The 8,251-nt window shown below is 41.3% G+C and overlaps 1 pseudogene; it reads right to left on the reverse strand.

The window, feature by feature from the left end:
- Positions 1–3,933: 3,933 nt before the first annotated feature.
- On the reverse strand, positions 3,934–5,638 carry LOC122108320 (annotated as a pseudogene).
- Between the last annotated feature and the right edge of the window lie 2,613 nt (positions 5,639–8,251).

The following is an 8,251-nucleotide window of genomic DNA, read 5'->3' on the forward strand; positions in this document are numbered from 1 at the left end:
AGTGGCATTTGGTATTGTTCTCACTTCAGCTCTAGACAATGCTATATAGTTCAAGACCTGCATGGCCTAAATAAAACCAAGTAAAAAGTAAAAAAAAAAAATGATCCTTTAGGGCACAGCTGTGGAAGGTTTGAAATACTTTTGTACATTTTACTGACCATTTGTACATTTCTGTGGTGATGAAAGTGATATAGCAATTATGTTAGAATTTGACACATTCTTCTAACATAGCATAGCATTACCACATGACCCAGCAATTCTGTTGCTCATTGTATACTCAAAAGAACTGCAAACAAAAACCAATAGCTCACATGCCAACGATAACATCAGCAATGTTTACAATAGTCAGGAGTTGTAAACACCTGGAGTGTCTATCAGATGGATAGGTTTATAAAACGTGAGGTATGCATAAATGATGACTCATCCACAAAAGGCTGCAATTAATATATATCTGTCATCGATGGACACAAAAATAATCTATTATGTGAAATATATTGACTAAACCATTTCATAAGAGAAAAATGGAAGAATAAAAGTTTCTGGGGCAGGTCATTGAGGGTGATTAATACTCAATGATTGTGTGGATTCCATCATTATTGAAAAGAAAGTTCACGAACAGAGGTAATGGTTACAAAGTAGTGTGGATATAATTAATATCACTGAATTGTATTCCTTCCTAGCAATCATAAGGCCCTGTTTTCAACCCCCTGCACATCCAAAAAAAGAAATGCTAAATTGTCCTTCTGTTACCTGCCTTGAGTGGTCGGTGCTCTTCTACTGTTATGATTGTATTCCTCAGAGGATCTCTGGTGGATCTCTGATGTTTATTCATTCTTTTACATATGACCCATCATTTGAATATTGAGGTTGAGTTTTAAAGGATTTGTGAATTAAAATGAGGGCAGTGGCTGTAGTTTAACTCGAGGCTAAAGAAGGAAGATCCCTATTCAGACAAGGCTGCATAGAAAGGTCATTTCCAAATCACCATACTAGTGCTGAAACTGGAGGGACAATTGCTTGTAAGCATTTACAAGTGAGAGAAAAGTAAGAGATAAGTTTCTGATAACATTAGATTTTGGTCATGTCAGTTTAGATTTAATATTTGCATGAATTTAAAAAATTTTTCCTTTCCCCTTACTTTCAGTATATTATTTTGAAATTTTGTAGTGTGTTCTTGTTTGCTGCGTTTAAAAGAAACAGTTTTCCTTTGCATCATATTAACATTTTTTGTATTACATTGTGTTATTTATTTTTGAAAGTTTTTATGGGTTTTTTTTTCTCAATCTAGAGACTGGCCACTGCCTCAGAGATTTTGCTCAGTTCTGCCAACTGAGTCACAGCGCAACTTCCAGCTTCTTTCTTTTTGAAAAATCTCAGGCAAAGCCCAGCACAACTAGGGAAGTTGAAATCTGATGCTCTTGGTTTGAAGCCAGTCTGAGCAGCAAAGTCTGAGGTTCTTTTATTTTCCATTGGTTGTGGGGCCTGAACTCTAGGCCTAGGCATTGTCCCTCAGCATTCCAGCTTAAGGTTAGCGCTCTATCAATTGAGCTGCAACACCATTTCCGGCTTTTTTTGTATATGTGGTTCTGAGGAAACAAATCCACGTCTCATGCATGCAAGGCAAGCACTCAACCACTGAGCCAACTTCCCAGCCGGAGTCTGAGATTCTTATCTCCAATTAATCACCAAAATGCTGGAGTGGTAGGACTCTAGCCTTGAGTAAAACAGGGCAAGTTCAATTCCTCGTACTGGTAATTACATGCACAAGTCTCATGGACATTTGGTAGGTCTAGCTTTGAACTGCAGCCCTTAGATTTCAGCCTCCTGGGTAGCTAGGATTTACAGGCATAAGCAACCAGCCTCTGTCTTATTTTAATATTTTTAACCAGCTCTTCCCTTCAACCTCAATGCTTTTTATTGCGGTCAGTAGACCTAATCTTTGGGCCTCATTGCTGTTTCTTACTTATTTTTACGGAGGGTAGGGTTTGAACTCTTGGCCTGAGTGCTGTCTTTGAGCTCTTCAGCTTAAGGTGAATGCTCGAGTTCTTCACCCACAGTGTCACTTAAGGTTTTCTGGTGGTTAATTGGACATAAGAATCTCATGAACTTTCCTTCCCAGGAAGGCTTTGAACCGTGATCTTCATACCTCAGCCTCCTGAGTAGCTAGGATTACAAGACAGAACCACAAGTGTCCTTGTGTTTCTTAGCTTTTTGGCTCAAGGATGATATTTTACAACTTCCACAGCTCAGCTTTTAGCTTTTTTTCTGGCTTATGGACATAAGATTCTAATGTACTTTTCTGTGTAGTCTGGCTACAAACTGATCCTCAGATTTCAGATTCCTGAGGTACTCCAATTATACACATGAACCATAAAACCATTGCTCATTTTAAAATGTTAATATGTTCTTTTTTCCACTTAAAATTTTTTTTGCATTTTTTTAAAATTTTTATTGTATATGTGCTAGTCAGGGGGCTACAAATCAGAGATTGGATACAATGCCAGAGCTTTACCTTCAAGACTAGTGGCTTACCAAATGAGCCAAAGGAAAGCTTGTAGATATACTTGTTTTGTCTTGGTGCTTGAACTAAGGCCCTAGGTGCTGTCCTAAAAAGTGATTACCCAGTTTGCCATTTAAGTCACAGCTCAACTCCATTTTTTTTTAATTCTTGGTAGTTAATAGGAGATGAGCCTTATGCGAAGCCCCGAATGAATCAGTTGCCTGAAATCTGAGGATCATGGTTCAAAGCCACCCAGGGCAGGAAAGTCCATGAGACTTTTAGCTCCAATTAATCAATGAAAAGTTGGGAGTGGTGGAGCTCTATCTTTGAACAAAACATTCTCAAGCCATAGGATAGCACACAGATGCACACAGAGAGAAAGCCTTATGGACTTTCTTGTATGGGCTAACTTTGACGCATGCTCCTCAGATTTCATCCTCTATTCATTCTCTCTCCGTTTAAAATTTTATTGATCCTGCGGCTTCACCTCTGACTCTGGGACCTATATCTTAGCTTTCACAATCAATGCTGGTGTTTTTAACACCTCTGCCACAGCTCAAGGTTTTGTGCTGTGTAACTGGAGATAAGAGTCTCAAGCAGGTTCCTCCCCTGGCTGACTTGACACTGCAATCCTCAGATGTCAGCCTCTTGTGTAGTAAGGATTACACACATGACCAGCAACATTTGGGTCATTTTAAAACTTTAATATGTGCTTGCTTCCACCTCCTTTTATTTTTATTATTTTTTTCATTTTTGCTTGGCCTGGAGTAGAAATTGAATTTCAGATGCTCTCTCAGTGCATACATGGGACTAACCATAACGTTTGGCTTTTGTGGGAAAGTTAATTGGAGAGAAGAGCTATGCCAGATTCAGGAGGCTGAAAATTGAAGAAAGTCCTTAATGCTCTCTTCTCTAATTAACCACTAAAGTCTAACTTGGACTTCCTATCACTGTACAATCACTCACGACTGACCTGGTCATCTACAAACACTTTCTTGTAAATGTCATCCTTTGAAAACATGTACAATTCTATTTGTTCCTCATCTTAAGATCTAAACCTACATAGCGCTGATCTCAATTAGTCATGGAATACCAAATACGATAGGAAGACAAACCTGAGAGAGAGACATGCAATACAAAAGCAGAGCTTGCTCAGTTCCTCAGCACTCAAAGAGGGGAGGATATGGAAGGGGGGGAGAACTTCATGAGCCTTTCTACTCTTTATTTTAGCAGTGGGTTTGTGGGAAATGTGTGGTTTTATTTCAACATGAAAATATCTCAATGCATGGCGATCTTGCCTGATGGGTTTATATTTTCTGCATAAATGTTATGGAAACTCATACATAACTCTCTTTTCATCCTGCAGTAAAGGTCAAAGCAGCAGCAAACGGAGATGAAAACAGATGATCGCCAGAGTCACAACTTAAGAAGGTTTCAGAGGATGGGGATTTTCCCTTGACTCCTTTTCCACTTTCTTCTGATAGCTCGTAACTGTAGGGGTGATGTTGACAGTTGTTTGTAGGAATTTTTGTTTTTCTCCAGATTCAAGTCTTATCTCTGCTTAGTTTGCTTCTCTATGCAGTATTTGACTTGCTCAGCTCCTGCCTGATTGCATCAACGAACTCCTCTTTCAGCTTGGTTAGTTCTTTTCTCATCTCATCTAAAATATCCTGCTTCAGTCTGTCACAGTCAAGGCTTTCTGTCTGGACCCGGTCAGCACTGGGCTGGGACAAGGGTGTGGACTTATAATGGCTCATAGGACCTGTTGTCAAAAACAATCTGATTTTTCCTTGGAGAATCTCATCTGGAGATGACGGGTGACTTGCTGCCATTCATTGTATTTGTTCTTTCCCAAGGTTTCCTGGTTGGTTCAGGTGTACTTGTTGATGAGACCTTAGAAGTTACAGGTTCTGATTCTTCATTTTTTCCTTCTATTGTTGATCCCTTTTCGGCCATTCTCCTCCTTCTGGCCATCAGGAGACTCATTTCCTCCATTAAGCTGCTACCTGCCAAGGGAACGGGTCCATTTCCACCACCCATGTCTGTTTTAGCTGACACCGAGTTCACATCTGTGAACACCGTGCAAAGAGGCATCTTCCACCCGTGACAATTTCCTAAGCTTGGCTCCAGCAATCACAGCTGCAAGTCCAGTTAAAGGACGATTGTCTTCTGAAAAGGATCCTTAAAAAAAAATCCGGATGCAGGAAGGGAGGGGCAGGAGGTGGTACAGGAGAGGGGCTTGATTAGGAAGAGGGCGTGGGGGAGGAGGGCCAGAGGATAGCAGTGGGGGTGAAGGAGGAGGTTCTGGGGGAGGAGAGAATACAGAGTCCTGGGCTGGACCTGGTGGGAGTGTTGGAGGAGATGGAGGTGCAGGTGGTCCCAAGATAACACCCTGCGGGGCTGGAGCCTCCGACAGCTGAGAGGCTTCCTGAAAGCCTGGCTCAGAAGCAGAGGGGTCTCCCAGCTCAGAGTTTACAGGGGTCTCCACAAAGGCAGAGGTGGCATTACTCGGCACTCTGCTCTCTTGATCCCATTCCACTTGCTCCAGCTGCTCCATCTGCTCCGGCTCCAGCTGCTCCACCTCTCTCTTTCCAACCTCTCTCCAGCCTCTCTCTCTCTACCTTTCTCTGGTCTTTCCCTCTCCATTCTTTCTGTCTCCAGCCTGTCCCTCTCCAGCTCCTTCTGAAGTTTCTGTTCTTGCAGTTGTCTTCTTTGGATGTCCAACCTTTCTTGGGATGGGCCATTTTGAACTTGATCAGGGAGTTCTGAATTTTATCTAGGCAATTTTGGTCCTGCCTCCTGTGAATTCAGCACTTCTAAGGCATGCATCATGCAATTGCGAAGACATCAGCATCCTCTTTGCTGCCATAGTTAAGACTGTACACCTGCCTGGCATCTCGCCACTGGTGGAAGGTCTGTGTTGCTTGATTATACTTTAATCCTTTGGGGATGGCACAGCTGATCACCAACTGATGATCCTGGATCTTCCTGCCCAGCACTCTGAATGTGTTGTTGCCTGTATGGTGATAGATATGAACTCTGCTGAACCCAGTTGAACCACAGCTGGCACCCACTTTTATTGGCATCATCACAAACCAATGCAGCAGCTCTTCCCTGACAGATACTCTGTTCACTCATTGAGCCGGCGGGCCTGATGGATGCGGCACGGGAGTGCGCTCCTCTGGGACGGCAGGGTTGGCTCATTCTGTGCTTCTCTGCTACACTGGCGGCCAGCTACTCCATCACCTGCTGTCGCGCCAGCCAGGCCTGGGTTGCAGGGTAGGTGGGCCGCTTTGGCTGCCTGCTGCTGCCGCTGCTCCTGCACAGGCACCTGAGGACCACGAGGACCAAGAGGACTGCAGCCATCCCAGCCATGGGAGGAGAGTGGGGCGTGCCATGAGGCGCTGGTGCGGGGTGTTTGGAACACTCAGGCTCTGCCCTCGCCCTCGCCCTCCCCTACCGCTGTCGCCCTCCCCCTTTCTTCCCCCGTATAAGTAAACTTTTATATCTTACAAAAATAACTTTTAGCTGGGGACTGGTGGCTCATGCCTGTAATCCTACTCAAGAGGCTGACATCGAGGATCACAGTTTGAAGCCAACATAGGTAGAAAAGTCTGTGAAATTCTTATCTCCACTACACTACCAAATATACTAGAAGTGTGGCTATGACTCAAGTAGTAAAGTGCTAGGCTTCATCAAATGATCTCAGAGCCCAGGCCACGAGTTCAAGCCCCTGGACTGGTACAAAAAGAAAAGTTTCATTAGTTTACATTATACTAGGATTATGGTGTGAGACACCAGTGCTGAGATTAAGAAACAACTTTTGTAGTAGCTGCCACTTTTGATCTTTTCCTTAGGAGTTTTTATGATTGATTTTATCCATGCCTTATATTACATTCCACTAATGGAATTATTTTTTTGGTTGGAGGCACATTTCAATAATTCAATAACATATCAAAAACACATTTTTCGTTATTTTAAATAGAGAAGGGAAATATATGATGAGTCTGAGCCCAGCAGAGAATGAAAGATGGTTTGATTGCAGATATGTGGAATGTATTCCAGGATGTGGGAACCTACCAATTTGGGTGCTTCAGTTATCAGGTCTTCCTGAAGCTTCACAATAAATTTCTATGACGTCATAGCTACCTTTGCTATCACAACCGATAGGTGTCAGGCACTGAGCTCACCCTTAGGTGGACTTAGATACACAAGGTGAAAAACATAATATTTAGAAGAAATGACGATTTACCATAAGACCACAGCTTAATGAGCTTTCCTGATTGAACTTTGAGATTTCATGAGCAGGACAGGCTCATCTCCACACAAGACTACTAAGCACTGAGGACCAGGCACTATTGTAGGCAACTAGAGAGAAAGATGTGAATACAGATGTGAATGGCCTGCCTCCATGCACATGTCATGCTGTTGGAGAAAACCATAAATCAAAAAGTTAATGTCAATAAATCAGAAGGATGGTCATGTGGGGAGAGAGCTTCACTTTGAGGATTGGAGGAAAAGACATGATATAATAGTAGGAGGCATCATCCATGCAATTATTGCTTTTCCAGGCTGGCTCCAATCTCAATCACAGATCGCATCCTCCTGAGTTGCACACTATAGGTGTCAGGCACCTGCACTGGGCTCTTTGATATAAATATCTATAACAAATGTGTGTTAAGTTTCTTGGAAGTTTTTTGTGAGAAAGGTTAAAAATTAAACATATTATGCACCCTAAACTTTCTTTTCACTATCTTCTAATTATTTCAATATGAGCCGTCTTACTCACTTTTTGGAAAAGTCAAGACATTTTTTTTTCATTGTTCAAATCCTGGGGAGGGAATAAAAATGACAGCTTCTTTGCCAAAATACTAGAATGTACTAGTCATTTTAACTGACCAGTTTTGCCAAATAATATGTCTTGCCCTTCATGGATTTTTCATCTTCAATAATGTTAGATGAATAAAACTATAAATAGGAGAAAAGCAACCACATATTAGCAAATTTATCACAATGACATATATAAGCTGTCCACTTTTTACCAAATGAAAACAGTTGCCACAAGCATTAAAAATTTGAATAAAAACTTGGAGATTCTTCCTCTTCATACAGTTGGTTTTTTTCTTTTTTTCTTCTTTTTTTGTTTGTTTTGGTTGGTTGTTGGCCTTGACCTTTTGGTCTGGGGGCAGTCCCTCAGCTATTCAGCTCAAGGAGAGCGCTCTACCACTTGAACCACAGCACCACTTCTGGTTTTCTGGTGGTTTTTTGGAAGTAGGTCTCACAGAGTTTCTTGACCAGACTGGCTTTGAACTGAAATCCTCAGATCTCAGCTTCCTCAATAGTAGGATTGCAGATGTTAGCCACGAGCAACTGGTCAAAATAGTATTTTTTTCAATTTGGCTAGCTTGAATGATTGCCAAGGAAATAAATAGAACATAAAATTGTTAATTTGTGCTAAAATTTGCAATAGTTTTACCTTGAAGAGTAGTGAAATATTTAGAATTACATATTTTGAGAAAATGTAGCTGATTAGCTTTTATTGATTTAAAATACTAATATACATCTCTTTTTTATTTAAAATACTAAAATATATCTCTCTTTGTAGACACTGAATTCTGAGTTCAAAACTTGTACTTGTTGGCAGTCACTCTGAGAGTTAATTCTGTCAGCTCATTTTTAAATCAATCATAGATTAAATAACTTGAAGCTTACAAGGTGTCTTTTGGTAAGAATAAGTGAAATAAGCCTAAA

Source organism: Dipodomys spectabilis, unplaced genomic scaffold (genome assembly GCF_019054845.1).
Source record: "Dipodomys spectabilis isolate Male_0828 unplaced genomic scaffold, ASM1905484v1 ptg000057l, whole genome shotgun sequence".
Taxonomy (NCBI): domain Eukaryota; kingdom Metazoa; phylum Chordata; class Mammalia; order Rodentia; family Heteromyidae; genus Dipodomys; species Dipodomys spectabilis.